Source organism: Syngnathus floridae, chromosome 18, assembly GCF_059516105.1.
Source record: "Syngnathus floridae isolate MCC-2025c chromosome 18, RoL_Sflo_1.0, whole genome shotgun sequence".
Classification (NCBI taxonomy): domain Eukaryota; kingdom Metazoa; phylum Chordata; class Actinopteri; order Syngnathiformes; family Syngnathidae; genus Syngnathus; species Syngnathus floridae.
The window spans coordinates 5,617,955-5,637,645 of NC_142430.1; the positions used below are offsets into that span (position 1 = coordinate 5,617,955).

General features: G+C 42.8%; 1 protein-coding gene across 4 annotated transcripts in view; it reads left to right on the forward strand.

The window, feature by feature from the left end:
- The window catches only part of bahcc1b (BAH domain and coiled-coil containing 1b), a 69,357-nt gene that overhangs the window by 5,154 nt on the left and 44,512 nt on the right, over positions 1-19,691 (forward strand). The window contains exon 1 of one of the 4 annotated variants that reach the window (XM_088359198.1): positions 16,244-16,474. The exons of 1 other annotated variant lie outside the window; for it this stretch is intronic. The gene's annotated coding sequence lies outside the window, so the exon portion shown is untranslated. Of the gene's footprint in view, positions 1-16,243; positions 16,475-16,988; positions 17,202-19,691 lie in introns of those variants that run through there. 2 more of the 4 variants (XM_088359196.1, XM_088359197.1) reach the window with 2 other exon arrangements.

Genomic DNA, 19,691 nt, shown 5'->3' on the forward strand with positions numbered 1-19,691 from the left:
TAAATCAGGGTTTTGCGAGCGAGCGTGTCGGCGCGGGCGTGCAGCTGCATGCTCCATAGCTTCCTTTTTGCAGCGTTTAGGGTTTGGCACACAGAGGGTGGGAATTCCTTCACCTCAAGACAGAGGAGGGTCTCACAGGCAACTCCGCACGGCTGCAAACCTCAGACGCAGGGGAGTGATAATTTACTGTCCGAGTGGGCCGCAACTGGAGGGGAAATCGGTGGAAACAGGACGGCGTGTGTACTGTACGTGAAGGGTGTCAGAAATGTTTCAGGACTTGTTCTTCAGTCGGTGTGTGAGAAGCTAGGGTTGTGGCGAGACTGAGCGCCTAAGTATCTGACAGTTCTTGAAGAAGAACTTACCTACTCATTTGAGCTGACTTTTTTTTTAGCTCTTTACCCAAGTGCATGATGTCACCAAGGAGACACTTTTTTTTTTTTCAACATATGGATGACATCAAGATGTTGGAACTTTTCTCGCATATCTCCCTGACATTTATAATATTGTCATGTATTGAGTAACTTACGAATTAAGGGTTAGCAACAGGTGGAAATTATTTTTCTAAAATGTCATAGCTTTAAATTAGGAGACTTGACAATTACAAAAAAAAAAATCACGCAATTGCGTTAAACAGACATGCAACCTGCACAGTTAAGCACGATTCGTTCGACAGATTTTTACGACGCATCTCAGGATCGGGCCTTGTGAGACTCGACACTCACTCCGTCGTCGACATAGCTTTCAACATTCCTCCCATTTCTTTTTCTTCCTCCCCCGTGCGGGATATACTATCCTCTGCCCCCCCTCCTCTTTTTCACGTTCCCTCCCCGCCTCTACTTGTTCCCCCTTCCTCTTCCTTTCTTCTGTTCTCATCGAAATTCAGCCCTCGCCGTGGACACCATTGATCTCGCCTTCCTGCATGTTTAAGAGCTGCTGGGCGGGCCCAGTGTGTTTTTTGAGGATTTTTTTTGGCGTGGGGGGCTGTGGGGGCAAGATAGCGGGGAGGATAAGGACGACAGAAGTGGGGGGACGCAGGGAGCAGAAAGGGAACGCTGAGAGGAGAAGTGGGGCGGCGAGAAGAAGAGGGCCTTTAATAGCGGCGAGGAGAAGAAAAGACACGGGCTCTCCTCGTGATCACGTCTTCCGCCTCTCTTTTGGAGACACAAGAGAGCAGCTATTTAGTGGAGCCCACACATAACGGCCACTTTATTTACTCTGCGCCTTTCAGCTTGTGCCAAGCTGTCGGCCCAAAACAGTAAAACGACCTGTTTGACAAAGTACAACCCCCCCCTGCCTTTTCAATATACTGTATGTGATTTACTCACAGATACGACAGCTAAACATTTCAAACCCTTGTCGATGGCAAACGTGGCAAAAGGTGCTCACTCTCTACTGATGCGTTTGGAAAAAGGGCTGGTTCAACTGCTGTACTGATAAAAGTAAAAAAAAGAAGACAGAAATTTACTATTCGAGTACAAAGAGTTGTTACTAACAAAAAAAAACCTGTACTCTATTCCTCTCATAATAGGGACGCTCCGTAATACTTTTTTTAACAGTGCCAAGAAGAAGAAAAGTTAAAGCAACTGTAATTTTTTATTCACAACTTTAATTCGGTGATTCTTTCACGTGCCACTAGGGGGAGCCTGCGTACCATATTTTCATAATTACTGCCACACAATAGCCATTTTAATATCTTGGCACAATGAAAAAAGCCATCTCTAAATAATCTTAAATTAGGAACTTGCTGGTATTAGATTGATTTTGACACAATACGCTTTCGTAAGGAGCAGAACCGATGTCTGTTTTCCGACCTAGTGAGGAGTAAAAGTCGTCAGAAAGGTGAACTAAATCTACTCAAGTACAGTGATTAAGTATCCATACTTAGTTACTTCCCCCACCCGCTGACAATATGAACAATAAATGCCAGTATGCGCAGTCTCCCTAACATGTGGGCGCATTTAGATACGACCCACCTTTAATCCCCCCTCAGGCCGCACACATTGGTCCACTCTCCTCATCCAGAGCCTCGCCAGCGTCAGAAAAGGTCAGCAGGCCTACCCGGGCTGTCCCCAGGCCAGGCTGGCGACCTAGCAGTCCCCCCCCCCTCTCTCAATGCGTTTCTCTCTCCGCTGACTCCCCCGCTGACCTTTAAGGAGACTCTCATTGCTAGCAGACCTCTGACAGACTGCAGCTCCTTAGAAAAATCACCAGGGAATGTTTTTTGGGGGACGCGGGGGGGGGAATTGTACAAAACACCCTGTGGCATTTTGTATTAAAAAAAACATTTTGTATTTTTCCTAAATTGATCTTGGGGATGTCAGTAAGGAAATCTTTTTTTTCTGAAAGATCTTATTTTTAATTTCAGTTTTGAATTGTTGTTTTCAGCTGATATAAAATGAAACGTTATCAAGAAGAAAATCTCATCAGTTTTGTATCGAATCGCTATTTTCTTTGTCCTTGCCACAAAATTGAATGAAGGGAATAAAATAGCCAGCATCTGTTAGGATTTGGGTATAATATAGCCCAACATTCTTTTGATTTGATTTAAACTCCCTCATGACAAAATTCTTTTTTTATTTCCTATGGGATTAATTTATTTGACTCTTTGTCAGAAGGTGAATACAAAAACTGCATTAGCATGTAATGGGGGAAAAAGCAGACTCGGCAAAATCTTTTGTCCTTTTACGAGGATGCTTAAGGAGGATCCTGAGTCGTACCCGCATGTGAATTTGCGTCGTCGGTGCATCCTCTGAAGTGACGCTCACGAGGGCTGATCACAGGCCCGCAGCAAGTTGCGTGTTCTTTTTTGCGTCTGCTGACAGTACAGTCGGTGACGTGACGCCCCTTTTCTGCACCCCCTCCGACAACCCCCCTCCCTCAACCCACTGCACTCAATACCTCTCGTTTGAGGCCTCTGAACTTTGTGCATTCAAAAGCAAATAGGCTGCCACATAAAGATCATCCCTCATTTCTTCTGCAGTCACTCAGAGCCGCACTCACGCACACACACGCACAAACCTACCCCATCAGAACATGCCCTGCGTCCTTTTCAACATACCAGTCAAAAACATTCCAAGTATTTTATTATCATATGAGCAGTAGGGATTTTTTTTTTTTACATACACACTAATGCCAACAGAGTTAAATAGATAGCACCAAAAAATTACACAAATTGAGATCTCGCGTTATGTACACCAGTGATGCCCAAATTCACAATAAATCAATAATTTGAGCTGAAATAATTCAAAAAGTCAATAAATAAAATGACTAAATACACTTTCATGTACCAATTTTGGCTAAATTAATACAATAAATATTCAAAACAAATGATCATGTAAATGCTCTGTGGGTTGGATTGTGGAATGGCCTCAGGGCCATGCTCTTCCCACATCTGCACTCAATTTATACAGTGAAATGATACCCAATAATAATGTGAACATTCAAAACTAATTCCAGTGCCCCTATGAGTGACCTCAAACAATCCATCTGTGCGTGTGCGTGCACGTCCACACTGACTGTGCATCATTATCGTTGTATTCAGGCATGACTAAGACATGACAAAATGCAGATCCTCACAGGTGTTCCCTATTCACGGTTACCATGACAACTCTCCCGTGTCCCCCATCTTACCCTTAGTAAAGTTTAATCAGAAAGACTTTCAGGGTCCGACCTCAACCGTCGCCACTTTTACGTGAGCTTGCGGTTCAGCGTGGGGCCAGCAGGGGAGGCTGTGGCTCACCCTTTTGCTCTCCAGCTTGTCATTTCCCCTACAACATGAGACTGGCTGATCTCAGAGGTCAGAGGTCGTCACCCTGCGTTCCACTCGAGCTCCCTCGGACGGGAACCTGCGGCGGCGCAGGTGTGGAGTCGTGCAGCGCGTACGCCGACTATAAGGATGCGACTCCTCATCTGTCCTCCCCGTGCGACCTCTGACCCCCGCTCCTTTGTCAAGTTGTAGCATAGTTGCCATGGCGGCGGCGGTTTGTTTGAAGGCGTCGCAGGCTCATCAGTTATGTCACCTGACCCCATGCTGAACCCGCGCGCCCACTCGCGCAATTTGGTGTGATAGCATTTAAAGCACAGGCCTGGTTTTAAAAAAGTGTGTGTGTGTGCGCGGGGGGGGGAGAGTGTCAGGCCGTAGAGGAATGAAGAAAGGCTCAGCTGTGGCCTCACCTCACCTCCTTTTAATTTTATGAGGACGAAAGAAAGTGCTGGCTTTGGACATGTATGACAGGACATGAACGGAGAAGCACATGTGACCCTGCGACACACCCCGCCGCGTAAACACACGCGCACCGGCACACACTCTCACATCTGCTTTGGCCATCGGCTCCAGTTGACGTGCCCCTCCTCCCAAGACAGCCACATTAATTCTCCCTGTAGTGCTGCTCCTCGTAGCTTTCTCTATCACTGGCAAAGTAAACCCACTATGTGAGAATGATGAATGGGCCATCCTGCACCGGAAACACACGTTAAAACCTCCTGCCCGACACACACACACACACACACACTCGCGCACATACACACAGCCCTTCGCTCTCTCCCGCACTCTCTCTATCTGACTGCCTCTCTTCTCCTTCCCCCAACACGTTGATGGTGTTGTGCACAGAAGATAACTGCCTCTTCTTGTGTGTACATACATACAGTATGACCTCACCGACGGAGAAATAGACATGTTTCTTTGACCAGCCATCGGGTCGTACTTGAACTGTCTCCTTGCGTGCAATTTTTTTTTTTTTCCCCCCCAAAAGGTAAAGTTCATATTGAACTACACGTCCGCAGCTAAATTCAAAGGCATGTCCCATAAGGAAAAAATACTCCCATTTAATTGAATCTGTCAGAGGTTTTTATTTGACAATTGTTTATTTTTGTGTTTAAAGTGCTTGCCTCAAAAGGTCAAACACATGAAACCAATTATGATCCATGCCCGACAACCTATAACGTTAATTTAAAAAAAAAAAAATCTTTTCCACTGACATTCTTGCAAGCTGAATCAATTCTTTTATTTTAAAATCCTTCATACTAATTGACTGACCACATTGCTCTACTGTGCTGCCCATTTTACGTAGAAATTATTTAATTATCTATGCTGCCACCACCCGTCATCATCATTATATCATTAGCATTTGAACTGGGGTGTGTAGACTTTTTTTAATATCCACTCTATATAGTTTTTCCTAATGTAAAATGTGTTATTTCAGAATAATCCAAGTTTTGCATTTGTACCTAATATTGTGACCAGCGAGCCCAGTCCCCCGCATTCATTCTAATGAACGTTGCACCTCGTAATCATAAATTTAATCCGTTGTTTTCTTTTGCGTACTTGGCGGAGTCTGACATCAACCAGGGGAGATGTTCGAACTCCAGGTGGTCCATAACTAATTAAATAAAGCATCACTGTGAGAGAAAATCCCTTTAGATGCATTGAGAAAGAAAGAAGGGGGGGGCGGGGGTGGGAAGGGGAGAAAAAAAATCCCCACAAACCTAAAGTATGGAGCAAAAAAAAAAAAAAAAGGAAAAGAGTTTCATTTGCTGTCAAAACATTTGTAGTGGAATTAAACATATGGATGCCACAGGCAACGTGAGGGCTGGAATACATTAGAGCTGCACAATGTTACACTAACCCTCCAGTATCTTACACAGCTCACAGAGATTAATGGAATAAAGGGAAGAGAATTGTGTGTGTGTGTATGAGAGAGTGTGTGTGTCAGTCAATCCACTGCAAAAATCAATATTCCTCTATGATAAAGCTCTTTTGCTGTTGGACTTAGCGCTACATCCCCATCAGAACTTAAATTTGACGCCGTCTGAGCGACAGTTAAACTTCCCAGTTAATTAGACAAATCCGTTTTGAATTGTAGTATTTGACTTGTGTGTGAATCGGCTCCGTTTGATCATTTTTGTGTGTGTTTTTTTTTTTAAAAAGCTCCGAAAGACTCTGTTTTGAAATCGTCTTTGTGCTCCGACTAACAGTAAAATGGATTCAAATTCAAATGTGTGTCGCTGTCCTAAACATGGTGGCACAATGTTTTATTGATTTCCTTCTAAACTCTTGAATAATATCGTCATGGATTACTGTTTTTATCAATCGAGTTTGCTTGCATTTTATAATCTGTTTACAAAGAGTGACATCATCATTCATGTGATAGATTTTTTTTTTATTTTTACATGAGGTCATGGCAAAATACAAAGGTTGAATTGAGGCAACATGGACTCTCGATGCTGAAAATATTTTTCTTGATTCATGAAAAGAATAAAAAATGATGACAATCGAGTAGTCTTATGAAATATTTTTTGGGTGTTTCAAAACTGAGATTAAATTAATTAAACTAAACTAATGCAAAACTATATTTTTCTCGTTGCATGACAATTGGATCATCAAAACAGGTCTGAATTGTTTACAGCCCTGTCCCATTTTCGTTTATTTTCCCCCCGAACTATTATTCACACTGTTTTCGGTTTTGCCATTTACCAATATCATGCCGTGAGCTTTTCCAGACAATTTTTTTTCTCACAGCCTGCCCATGTCACCAAATGAGCAATTTAAGCCACTTTGACCTAAAACGCAACATGCGAGGCAAACCCGGTTATTTGAGCAGGCCTTTTCGAACAAAGGCACACACGGACAGTCGCCCCACCCGGACTAAATTTGGTAAACCATGCGGGCTCTTGCATATTTCCTCCAATGTTTCTGTCCATTATTGCAAATTTGGAGATCCCACCGTGCGGGGACGACGGCCAATTTATCATTCATTGCAGTAAATCGCAGTGGAGACTGCATTTAATTGAGTTTATATTGTATTTCTTAGCTGGGTGCCTTCTCGCTATAGGGTGGGGGGGGTTCTCCCAGGCTCTCCCAGTAGCAGCAGCAGGGGCCGAGGGGAGGTGGGAGGGGGGGGATGCCGGGACCCCTCCACCACTACCTCTTGACAGCTCCGCCTCTGACTAACTACTAGTGAAAACCTCTCATGTATAATGTGTTTGTATCTGCAGCAGTACGCTCACAGGCCACTTGCACGATGATAAAGCTACGTCGAAATAACTGCTTTTGGGAAAGTAAGGTTTCGACAAAATAAAGATGTGTTTGATTAAAAAAAAAAAAAAGTTTGTCCATGTGCTTGTTTTGATTAGTATTAAAGAATGCACTGCGTCGGGCTTCTACGACCAAGCTACAAATAAAAGGTCGTTAGCTGACATTTTTTAATACGCCTCCACTAGATCACGTTGGGTGTCCCTAATATTGTGGCAGCCAAGTGTGTATTTGCATAAAAGTAACTTTTTAGATAAAAGACTTCCTCTGAAGAAGATAGTAAATGGTAATGGTGTCTCATTTGACCATGTTTTCATTTAATTAGCTGAATCTGACTCGTGTGTTTAAATGGGGAAAACAGCGTGAAGAAAACAGAGGACGTCTTATTCATCAAAAGCAAACGTGAGGAAACTGTTGTGTTGCTATTAGCAGCATGTAATGAAAAAGGCCGGCTCCCCAGACTTAATGACGCTCTCTTATATTCCACTTCAAAGCTTCATCATTTAGTTCATTTGCCTCTCTTAATGGACTGTGATGTCATTATAGGACACTGGCTATGGATCACGTGATTGTTGTCTGGTCAGTCAGTTGCAGCTGGGCCGGCAGAACCTGCCGAATGGGTCCTGTTCGGCTCGCTACTACCCCGACATGCTCGCATATGACCCGGAGGACTCGCAGTCAATAGAACACACAACACACACTACCACTTATTGTGAAATACATTTTATTTTATTTTTCTTTACCGCCGACAACACAATTAATTTGAATTACAAAAAGAAAACACTTATGCTAACCGAAAAACCATAATTTCACATTATACAGCTCACGAGACACACACATGTATACTCACATGTACACACACACATACTACACACATACTTGTGTGTTCAATAGTATAATTCTAAATTATAATTGTCAAATAACAGCGATCCATATATTAACGTAATATAAAATGTTTAATGAATAAAAAATAGAGAATATGCGGTTATGCTCATAAGTTTACACACCCTGGCATAACATGTAAGGTCTGTGAGCAATCAGGCATAACATTATTTGTAACAGGATTCAAATTAAACTCAAAAGTTTCATTCATAAACATTATATTTGTTGATAAAATTGCTCATATTTCACCGATTCTGACCCAATATGTAAATCTTTAAGCGCAATTATTGTATCTAAAAGCAGGCATTCATTATAAATCACCCATAATACAGTGCAGTATATTGTTAAACTTAAACTGGTTTATTTTCTTTTAAAAAATAACATTACATTCCATTTAAAGTGATGCATTCAAAAAGCAAATTAAATGTTAAATTATTATTTGCCTCTTGTTGATTATCACTTAAAAGTTGCTCGATTGTTTTTAAATTAATTTATTAATGAACAGATATGAGCAGGCTAAATTAGAATTTTCAAAATAAACGATCAAGCTTCCACGCTAAAACACAAACGCGCGTGTTATTATTGCAACAAAGCTGCCAGAGATCGTTCGTGCAGCGTGTGATCTTCACACACGCACACGGAGAAAGAGAATGTGGATTTTTTTAGCCCAAAATGTGATCGTGAAATCCAAAACGGCGAATAAAATAATAAGGATAATACACGCGCATTTTAATAAACCGGTCGTGTAGGTTGTGAGAGGATGAGTAGAACTAAAAGCGTGTTCTTGAAAAAAATCCAGTCCACGCTGTGTAATTATGTAAAGTGGTGCTAAGCTCTTCCAGCCAGCCTGTAATTTCGCATTTGCCGAAGTCTGGTGAATTTAGACGACTATGCAACATCAAATGAAACAAAACCGAGAGGAAGCTCCCCCTTTTAAAGTTAAATTGTTTTTGCTATATTGGAGGGGGGAAAAAAAGGACTAGATTAAAGTTCCGTTGTGGAGCTTCTTCCCGTAAGCACACCCACACGCACACACACACACACATTCTGCTGACGAGTAGTAGTTCAAGATTTTAATTGCAACTCGGTGTTCTTTTTCTTCATTTATAATCAAAACACGTTCATGAAAAAACTAAAATGTCATGACAATTATAGTTGAAATGGGGGGGGGGGGCATGTTGAATGCTTTAGGATAAACTAAACACACGCGGACACGCGCACGCACATGCGATTATGTTCTCATTCTGTGTCAAGTTACGTTGAAAATTTTAATTGGAATTCAGTTTGATTTTCCTCATTTAAAATCTAGACACGTTGACGAAAAATAAAAATGTCAAGTCAATTACGCTTGAAATGGAAATAGAAAGGTCACAGTAATACTGCTTGATTTAGGGTAAACTAAACACACACGCACACACACACACATGCAGGATCGCAAAATAGTGATTGATACACGCCGCGGTCACCTATTTAAAATTTAGATATCGTAAGGACGATATTGTGCAAATGTACAATATATTTATATTTTACAATTACAATTGTATATATTACTATACTACTCAACACGTGCAAAAATAGCTTATTGTAAGCATATATGATAGTAAATACATTGACAATATTTGCGCGTTGTAATAATAAAATAATTTACCTGTGCAAATAATATAAAAAAGTAAACGAAGAACAAAGGGTGATGTCCTGGCCGTCCGTCCACATTCTTGGCCAAAAGTGTAACATGAAACCGCAGCAAAAGAAATCTCGTGCAGAAAACGCCGTTCGAAAAATGGCGCTCAGCCGCAGAGGGGCGTCTGTGGGAGGAGATGCTGGTGATAGCTAGGCGGGGGGCGTCTCCAATATGGAGCTGCAGTCTCTTCTTGCACCTCCAACCCCCCCACACACGGAGAATTTTCAAAACTGTCCCTGGAATTCGTCAAACGCGCTCAGACACTGCTTGACTTGTCGCCCTTGCGTTGGAAGAGATGCGGGACCGCGCGGTGCTGTTGCGCCCCGGAGATAGGCTCGCTTGTCCGCTTCGTTCCTGAGCGTCCCCCCTCCCCCCACCCATTCCGCTTGTTTTTCTTCCACGACACCTCGAGGATCGTCAAAATTTCTATCGTCGTCCACCCGACACTTTTTCTCTTTCGTGCGCCTTGGAACGATCAGCTGGTTTCCTCGCTTCGTCGTGCATCCTCGAAGCCTCGGTGTGACCGCGTCTCGTGGAAGGCAGGCGGGCTGTTGTGCGGGGGGCTTCCGTGGTAGAGCTGTGAAGAGGGGATCGCTCTCTCTTTCTCTCGCGCCGTGGAGGAGAGAAGGGGAGGAGGAGGAGGAGGAGGAGGGAAAGGAGGGGGAAGCCCACGCAGGGAGCCCCAGCATGTTGTGTGTGTGCGCGCATTATAATGGTTGCTAGGAAATCCTTTCTCTGTGCGTGAGGGAGGGGAGGATACATGCAGGGTGAGAAAGAAGGCAGCTGCAAGATATAAAAAAAAAAAGAAAGAAAGAAAAAAAAATCATCTCGTTTCAAATATAGATTTGGTTTCTTGGTTCTTTTTGAAGGTATAATGTAAGGATTTGGTGCACACAGTATGTAGGGCGTTTTTGGTGTGTGCAGGGCTTTGTTGTGTGTATTCATATGCGCACACAGGCTTTGAATAAATCTGCACATTCTTTGGGACTTTACAGGGTGAGGGCTCGAACCCTGATTGAGCCAAGGAATATATTTTACATAAACATATACAGCGTACTGTATATGGTACTGAAATACAAATCAGCTAATTTTATAAATATGTAGTTCCACTTTTTTTTCTCAAAAGCATTTAAATGTTTTCGTCTCTAAAATTGAAGTTTTTGATAAGTAAAATAACCTTTGAACCGGGAGTGTCGACTTTTTACATCCATTAAATGGAGTTTTTCTGAAATTTTTCTTTGAGAAGTCTAAGATGTGCCTTGGCTCATTAAAGGTTGCGAGACAGCGGCCTAGAGTGTGTTTGTGTTGGTATTTTCATTTCAATCACTCTCCGCTTGCCCAACCGTCAGTCCTCACCTATGTAAATGCACCCCTGAGGGCAACAGATTTATCTGCTTCACCCCCCACGCTTGCGTAAAGACACGCTTGCCCCGCAGCCCAACCCAGCTCACCCTCTTCCTCTCTCGCCGTGCCCCGCAGTAACCCCCTTCCCCACGTGCGGAGATGGATGGCCCATATCCCCTTTGTTTGGATGCAAATGGACTTTAACCCCCAATTAATGGATAACTCCCCAAAATGGCTTCTAATAATACCCCACTCAAATGATGCGCACACACTTTCACCTTCAGCCGCATTGTAATATTTAATTATCAAGTCCATAAAGGCAGAAAAGGGGAACATTCATTATTAAATTTGTGAATGGAGAGTAAAAACACACACCAAGGTAGCAGGATTGAAATTTGCCATAAGAAATAATGGAAATAGAAATAAATGCACTCTACGCTTCACGTTTTCAAATGAGCTTATAAAGTTTTACATATAGATAGGTTCTATTTAAATAAAGTATTATTTTGAAGCTTAGTGTCAAACGCAACATTAAACCATGTGTATTTAAAACAAACCGCATAACTTTGCCTTTAAGTCTGTTAGCTTAACGCTAACACATGATGGGAAATCCTATTGACGGGCTAACGAATAGCATTTGAGTTGCCGTGTCATAATCCTTGAAGTAGAAATGAATTTGAAGACAAATATATTCTTTATCTTCTGCAAAGAACAAATCCCATTTTGAAATATGCCTTCATGTTTTTTTTCCCTCTGTGATGAGTGTTCCCAAATTCAAATCAAATAAAAAAAAGCCATTGCGGAGAACCGCAAGCAGCAGAAAATAAAACCCACCGACTTTCTTTGCCAGCATTTATAGAGGAGGACTATCACGTTGTTGTAATTCTATTTTCATTTTATGCGCGCTTGTTTGAACTTTGCCTTCTAGTTGGATCCTGTGCCAAGTGCTGGGGGATGATGACAGACGCTCGGGGTTGAACATGAAGCGGGGTGTAGGAACAGCGATATAGATATGATCCCCCCATTAGCTTCGGCGCCATGCTGCTCCACAACATTACCGCAGCACTAAAATTTTATTTTAGTATAGGCCCGTTCATTCAGGTTGATCTCGGGGAGGAAAAAAAAAAAACAAACGGCGCAGGGGTGGCTTTAAGGCATCTGTATTCAGACGCAATATTTTTCTTCCGTCAGCTTCTCAGTGCAATCAATGCCCCCCCTCTTGCTCAATCTGCCCCATGTCAGCAGCGTAGCAGCAGACGGCATTATGTCAAAATTCATCGAGGGAAGAGGCCACTTGTTGCTGGATATGACGAAAACTGGCCGAGGGAAGCGTCGACCGATGGTGGGGCGTTTATTTCATACACGCAAGATGGATCTTTGAATGCATCTGTAAAATGTCACCTAAACAGAGCTGTTGTTAAGACACATCTGTCTGCGTGATAATAGAAAGGAGTGACACGTTTTGTAGATGCGGCTAACTGACGTTAGCATGTTTTCCCGTGTTATGGTAATCTGATTGACAGAGAGAGGGAGGGTGGTCATTGAATGTTTATTTTTGTGGTGTATGGATTACATAACTACATAGACCATCATACTTTTATTTTAAATCAAACCCCCGCCCCGAACATTGATTGGGCTTCACAGAGCGCTTGTGTGTTTTATTGTTTTCTCATGTGGGTCAATGGAATACTAGCACATGAACATTTGATCCTCTGAACTCTCTCTCAACTCAAGTCATTCGTCACTGCTCGTATCATCGCATTCACTCGGTCCCATGATCAGTAAAGGTTGTGAGCCCAAGTGAGTTTTTTGTTTTTTTTAAACACAGTGCAACAATTATCGCATTTGAACCGACTTTGGTTTTTATTGGTTTCACTCATGTGGTATGTTTGAAGTAGCATATAACTGACCTTAGGCTAACCTAGGTAGGGTGGGCAAAGTAAGGCCCGTGGGCCACTCGTGGTCTGCTCTTATATGCCTTCTAGGGGAAGAGAATTTAGTTGTTCTACCTGTTATTGTCCGCTGGTGTAGAGTAAAATCAAGTTGACCCACTTTTTGAGTCCAACCGATGCTATCGGCCTCGAGTTGACCGCTGACCCTTTCACATGTCCACTGCAACACACACATGCCTTTTTTCCCCGGCAAAGACGTGACTGAGATCGCATGACTGGCCGGCCGTTCCTCGTGACTTCGCTGTAGATTTGGAGGGCAAGGCTTGGGTGAATTCTAAAAAGGAGAAAAGACTTCTTTTTTTTTTTATTTAAATGATTGAAAGACTGCTAAAGGGGGGACAAGAAGAACAAGTGGACTCATCAGCAGACAGCGAGGAGGGGCGGGGGCTGACAAAGCTAGCTTTGTCCCTCTTCCGGCTGCTCCATTAGCAGCTGCAATGTAAAAAAAAAAGAAATGGATGGACGATGGCATGGGTTGCCCTGCTTGACGTTAAAGTGATGTCTCTGTTTGTCTCTGGAGTACAATGCATTTTAATGCTGCTGCACGGAATATGCATAACTCACAGAGACATACAGTGTGGTCCATCAACTCTAAAAGGAACCACTGTGCGTCCAGTGATGTCATCGTCTTTTATGACGGCTTCGAAAATGTGTGGGAAGACCAAGCCGTTTTAGTGGACTGGCAAGAAGTCACATCCCAGGATGCTTTGCCGGCTTAGCTCACCCCCTTTTGTGGCTCTGGCTACTCACCTATGGGGACGGCTATAAACTTGAAGGAGGGCCTTGTGTATGTGTGTGTATATGTGTGTGTGGACTTTGCTTCTGAAGCAAACAACCACCGCTCTCCAAAAATCGCAGGACCGTGTAAAAACCGTAGAAAGCGGCAGTATCTTCAAGTCTGGTGCCACCTCGAAATGTTTTCCATTTGCCAAAAAGAAGCTGGAAGCTAAAATTGGAACCAGAGACAAGTTTAACGTCTGACTCTTAACGTATCACAGCAGTGTCACAAACACGCACACAGGAATATCACACGCACGCACATTTTCGCAGCGGTATTACAGCATATGGCAAATGACAAGCGTCAGATGTAAATCCTCCGCATTTGTTTGAATTCACCATGATTTAATTTTACGCACATACCTACTAAATGGTTCCAGTGAACTCAGTTCAACTCCACAATAAGCAGCAGCTTGAGAGAGTTTTATTTTATTATTTTTTTCTTCAAAAAAAGCGGCCTTATGTTTACTGTCATGGTGAACATAAAAATAATTACACATTGTGCATTTAAAACAAAATATCTTTGTGTCATGCTTGCAAGCAATGCGAAACGCAGTTGACCTGCTAACAGTTAGCTTGGTGATATATTTGGACACAAACAGTGGAGCAACACATGTAGACCGATAATGTAAGAAACAGGGATGCACTGGGAGGTGTGTGTGTGTGCGCTGGGGTGTGCAAATGGCGGCCATCACACTATGAAACAATCAGATTTGGCCGTGCACATCTTTTATATCAAATCCGATTTACCGATTCAATTTGTTTTTTGTTACACCGCTAATGTGTATGTATATATATAAATCATAACATTCTCTCTCTTGTACGTAATTAATAGTGTATGGTGTACCTAATGAAGGGTCCAGTTACTGCCCAGTATTTCGAACCATTGTCTCCAAAGAAGCTAGATTGTTTAGTGATGAATATTGCAGATGTTTCCTGCGTACATGTGGTTGCCGCATAATGATAAGGCCCCTCCGTGAATCCACTGGACATTTTTACTATTTCAAGCCTTTGGCAGCTTCAAAGCCATTTATTTATTTTTTTTGCTGGCCTAAGAACAAGAATGGAATTTCACAAATATGTATTTATGTATGAGAAGAACCTGACATGTAGGACTACGCCACTGAAGTATGTTTAGCCAACACAGCCAGAGAAAGGGAGAGGACTTGGGCGGTAAAGCAGCCTTGGTCGGGATTGTTCTAATGAGGAGCGAAGGGTCGAGTTTCAGGGCTGCGGGCGTTCCGAGTTTGACTGAACGCACCACAATTGTTCCTCATCAGAGTTGAAATAGATGGATGGGGTGAGAATGTGGATGGCATCTATTTAACCATTCAGTCCGGGGTCAGTTTGAGCGCGCTCTCCTGTTACAGCTCGCTTGGAAAACAAGGAATCGGGTGGGGAAGTGGGGGGGCATTTGGATTATGACAGGAAGAAAACATAAGGAGCTTCCGCGAGCTCCGGCAGAGGAATTTTTAAATCAAACAGATGTCTTAAAGTGTCTTTGTGGGAAAAAAAGGTTGAGCGTTCGGTTCTTGTGAGTTTGTCGACTTCTTGCCAAAATGTTGCAACAGGTTTGATAATTTCTGGAGAGATTTTAGTTTTTTTGATGAATCAGACAATGGAGATGTTTTTTTCCATCACTACAACACCAATCTCAACAAGAACTGTTGACACTTAAGTTTTTTTTTTTTTTTTTTTAATTCAGTTCATGAGACAGGACTGATACTACCTGTGTCCTCTGTAATGTAGTGGTAGTCAAATATAAATAAGCTTCTGAGTGGGTGAGGTCAATCTTGACACCTTCCTCACCTCATCAATCATCACCACGCAAAACCAATATGTGTGTGTGTGGGGGGGGGGGGGGACAGAGTAGTTTCAACATAGAGAAAGGGCTGCTTTGGAATAGAACGACTTTGCTCAGGCTTGGCAAGTTTATTTGAACGGAGTTGCCTGTCGGGGCCTGTAAAGGGCTGATCCTTTTTGGTGGATGTTACGCGGTTAAATGTTTTTCCAAGGCTTTTTTTTCCTCCCACTTTCTCTATGTTGTTTAGTATTTCAAGCTGGATGGGCCTGTAGACTGTCAATCGGTCACTATTGGTAGAGTGGTGCCTTGAGATACGAGTTTAATTTGGTTGGTAACCACCATCTCAAAACATCTTTTCCTATTGAAATGAATGGAAATGTTTCGAATCCACTTCATCTTCCCAAGAAAAAAGTGTTTTTAATCATTTAATTGCACAATATAAAAGACACACTGTAGCAATAATGTGATGCAGCACAAAGGAAGTCAAACTAAAACTTTGTAATAGACAATTCCCATTCATTTAAATTATGAAGGAAACCTGTTTTGTATTTTTTTTTTGCGTGGGAACTGCAGCCCCCCACATCCCTCATTCCCCCCCTCTTCTCTCTCGCTCTCTCTTCCTAAATGCTTGTCTACATCCCCGGCCACTCGACACGCACCCGCGTTCCGGACGCGGCCACGCAGGGGTTAACGTGACGGTGACGTGGTGCTGGTGGAGCGGTAACCCGCGGGAGCAATGCGGGGGGTTTTTTGGGGGGGTTATACTGTTTTGAAAATGCGGGAAGGACGCATAGTGCGACAATCGCCTCGTTTCTTGCAGTTATTTCCTCGCTGGTCGTTTGTTTTACGCCTCCACTTATCCAGCGCGTAAAAGTGACCCACCAGTGGAAATTGTTTGCGTGTTTTTTTTATTCTTTATTTTAAGTTGTTTTACGGCGCGCCTGTTGGCACTCATTACGACGCGGCAGAGCTGGGGATGAACTTCCCCCACTCTCCCTCGAACCGTGAGTTCAATTCACTTTTACGCACAAACTTGTCCGGACCGCTTGGAAGTGATCAAAGGCTGCGGGGGCTTCAAGTGCGTGGAAAATGCCCGTGGACTTTAACGCCCGTGCTAAATGTTTATAGTTCTCCTCCAATTGGACCAGCGTGTACGTGTCTGCGTCCAAAATGCTTGTAAAAGCTCCAGCAGTGTATCGGTGGGTTTTCTTAATGCTTTAACACCGGCTGCACTCTGACCTCCAGACGGAAGTTTAGATCTATTATTGGGTCAACTATTAATAAATAACAAACACATGACATATAAAGTGACTTTTGTCACAGTATCCACAAAGACCGATTGCCCAATAGTAAACAAAACGGGGGGGGGGGGGGGGGGTATTGTAATTGTAAACACTCGGAAGAGGTGTGTGCGTAATATTTGCCGGCAGGAGCGGAAGTGGGTGCAACTCGCACCACGATGTGCCCCCCCCCCCCCCCTTCCACGATTAAAAAAAGAATCAAGAAAGCCGCAAGAAGAGAAGGTAGGGGAGCGACGTTGCTCCTATTGTGGGAGAGAGCGTGACGTAAATTGAAAAGTACAAGATGTCACGGAGCCTCGCGTCCGCAGGATCCGGTGCTTGTCTTCGGGGGAAATCCCACGGCGTGTAAATTCAGCACAAGACGTTTGAGGTGATGCGCTCTGCAGGTTCCGCAACTTTAAAGTTCTGTAAAGATAAAAGTTGTCTTTAGGTAGGTGTGTTGTGCGTTTTTTTAATTCAAGCGTATGATAGAACTTAGCACGCGCAGTTACAACATTGCCGTGCGCTTCCAATAACTAAACAGGACGCGTGTTTTGCAGTTGAGCGTGTCTTTTCAATGCTTGCCAATTAAGTCAATGCAAATGGACGGATGGGTGTTTTATTGCTCTTACGTGACAGATTTGTCTTGGAAATCGAGTAAATGTTGGAAGGTTTGTCAATTTGGGGCCTCTCGAGGGCAATGTGGTGTCACGGAGTGGCGCGTACGCGCCGATTCGAGCATGTCAAATGTGCTCTCCCTTTTGAGTTCACGTCATATAGGCTTGGCGCGAGCTTGGCTTGCACACCGAGCTCTTTATTTGCATCTCGCGCGCACGCTGTTATCGTAAGAACCAGCTAGTCAGCATCACGTCATGCTTGCTTTTAAACTAGAATTGTCCCTACTCTCAAATTCGAAATACAAGCAGCTACTTTAAGTCTCATCACAGATATATTTTAAAAAGTACAGTTCAGTTGTATTTAAGTTTCAAATACAATATATTTTGCATTATTTTTTTCAATTGATTCCAATTGTATACTTTTCCACTATATTTAAGCAGTGTTAAATATTCAAACAATGGAGAATGTTACAAACTTGCCAAGTACTTGATGATCACATAGGCCTACTATATCACTGTATTTTTATATTTGTTATATTTGTGACACTCAGTCTAAAATAATTGTCAACAGCTACTCTGTGATAAAAGTTACCTTAAATGCATCCACTAAAGTACCGAGTGCGCTATGCAAAGAGCTTTTGTTGAAATAATTTAAAGAATCTTCCAAAGATGAGTGCTGTGTTGCGCAGGGTCATGTGACCCTTTGACCCCACGGTGGCCTACAGAGCCACTGTGCTAAACCCAACCTAAACATTCCCGGACATTTTAGAGTTTAGCAAAACATGTTTGTAATCTTCAGTTAAGGCGCTTGGGTGAGTTTTATTTTCTATACATTTTACCCCCGGTGAGAAAATATTAGTAAAATTTCATGAGTTGTCCGAGTTGATTTGTCACTTTTTACCAAGCAGAAAAAAATAATTTTTTAAAATTTAATGTGGAGATTTAAGGGAGAAAAAAAAAACGTGATTACAAATTGCGCAAGTTTACCATGTGAACACACGCAAGACAACACGCTAAGGTCATAAATCCTAACGATAATTACAGCCTCTACCTGCATGTTTTGATGGCCCATAAATAGATGCCGGTGTCGTCTCCGCGCAGGCCTGGATCTGATTACACTCGGATATATATCTATGTGACAGGTACTAATTTGGCGCCCAACCATTCCCCACGTTCAACCACCATCTATCTCCTCTTGGGCGTCTTGCGTTTACTTGCCATGAGCTGCTCTCCATTTCATTTGTCTGCATGATCGCAAGCAGCAGCAACGATCCCACGAAAGGTCATGTTGCGTTTGCGTCCAGTCTTGTCTTTTCATCGTAGAGTGTGCCGAGCGATATTTACAGGCTCGTCCACCAGAAGAGTACAATAACGATGCCGTCGAGCTCACTCAAAGCTTATTTTGTCGTCCGATGCCTGTCTTTTGTCTCACGAGATGGCCACGGCACCTTCAGGGCAGCCCACTCTCAAATGAACGGCTGTGTTTTTGTAATTCTATCAGAAATAGGGGACGGCTGTCTCTTGCCTTGAGTGGCACCCGTGGAGACTCCCCCCGGACCCCCCCGCCCCCCATTTGGAGCTCGTTTAAATCCGGCATGTTTCCCATTGGCAGTGAATTATGACTTTTCAAAGGGGTCTTATTTAGACGTTTCAGAAAGTTTGGTCAGTTAACATGAAGGTGGCTGGCATGCCACCTACTTTAGGTTAATTTAGCCATTTGCTGCTAATGTGCAGGAAATATTTTATTCGCCTACTTCCAGAAAGGGAAGTTGAATGGCTCAAGAGGGACTGTGTGTGTCTGTGTGTGTGTGAGCGCCGTACTGCATCATATTGTGAAGTGTTTCTAATATTTTGATTTAGCTCCATTAAAGGGGTAAAATAATTTCTATATATAACATTCATTTGACCATATAAATGTAAATATACAATAAGTTTAAATAAAATTTTTTACAAGTATAAAAAACAAGTCTGAACTCAAAATTTAAATGTCAATTTATATTTTAAAGTTGTTCCAACTTAAAATGCCATTTTAGCACACACCCCCGCCCCTCCAAAATAAACCTTCATTGGCAATGTATACTCACCAGTCACTTCATTAGGTACAGCTGCACAATCTGATCCAATGCGAGATGCATGAAAGATTGCAATACTCCTTTTGTAGTCGATCAACCGATGATGTCATTTATTTTTTCACCACAACGCCCGTCACCAACCAGTTTCACATCAAAACATATTTCGGCTTTCATGAGAGCTTTAAATGTCCATAGTGCAGTCAACTTATATGAACACCATCTTCTAAGTAGAATCTAACATTCCTCATCATG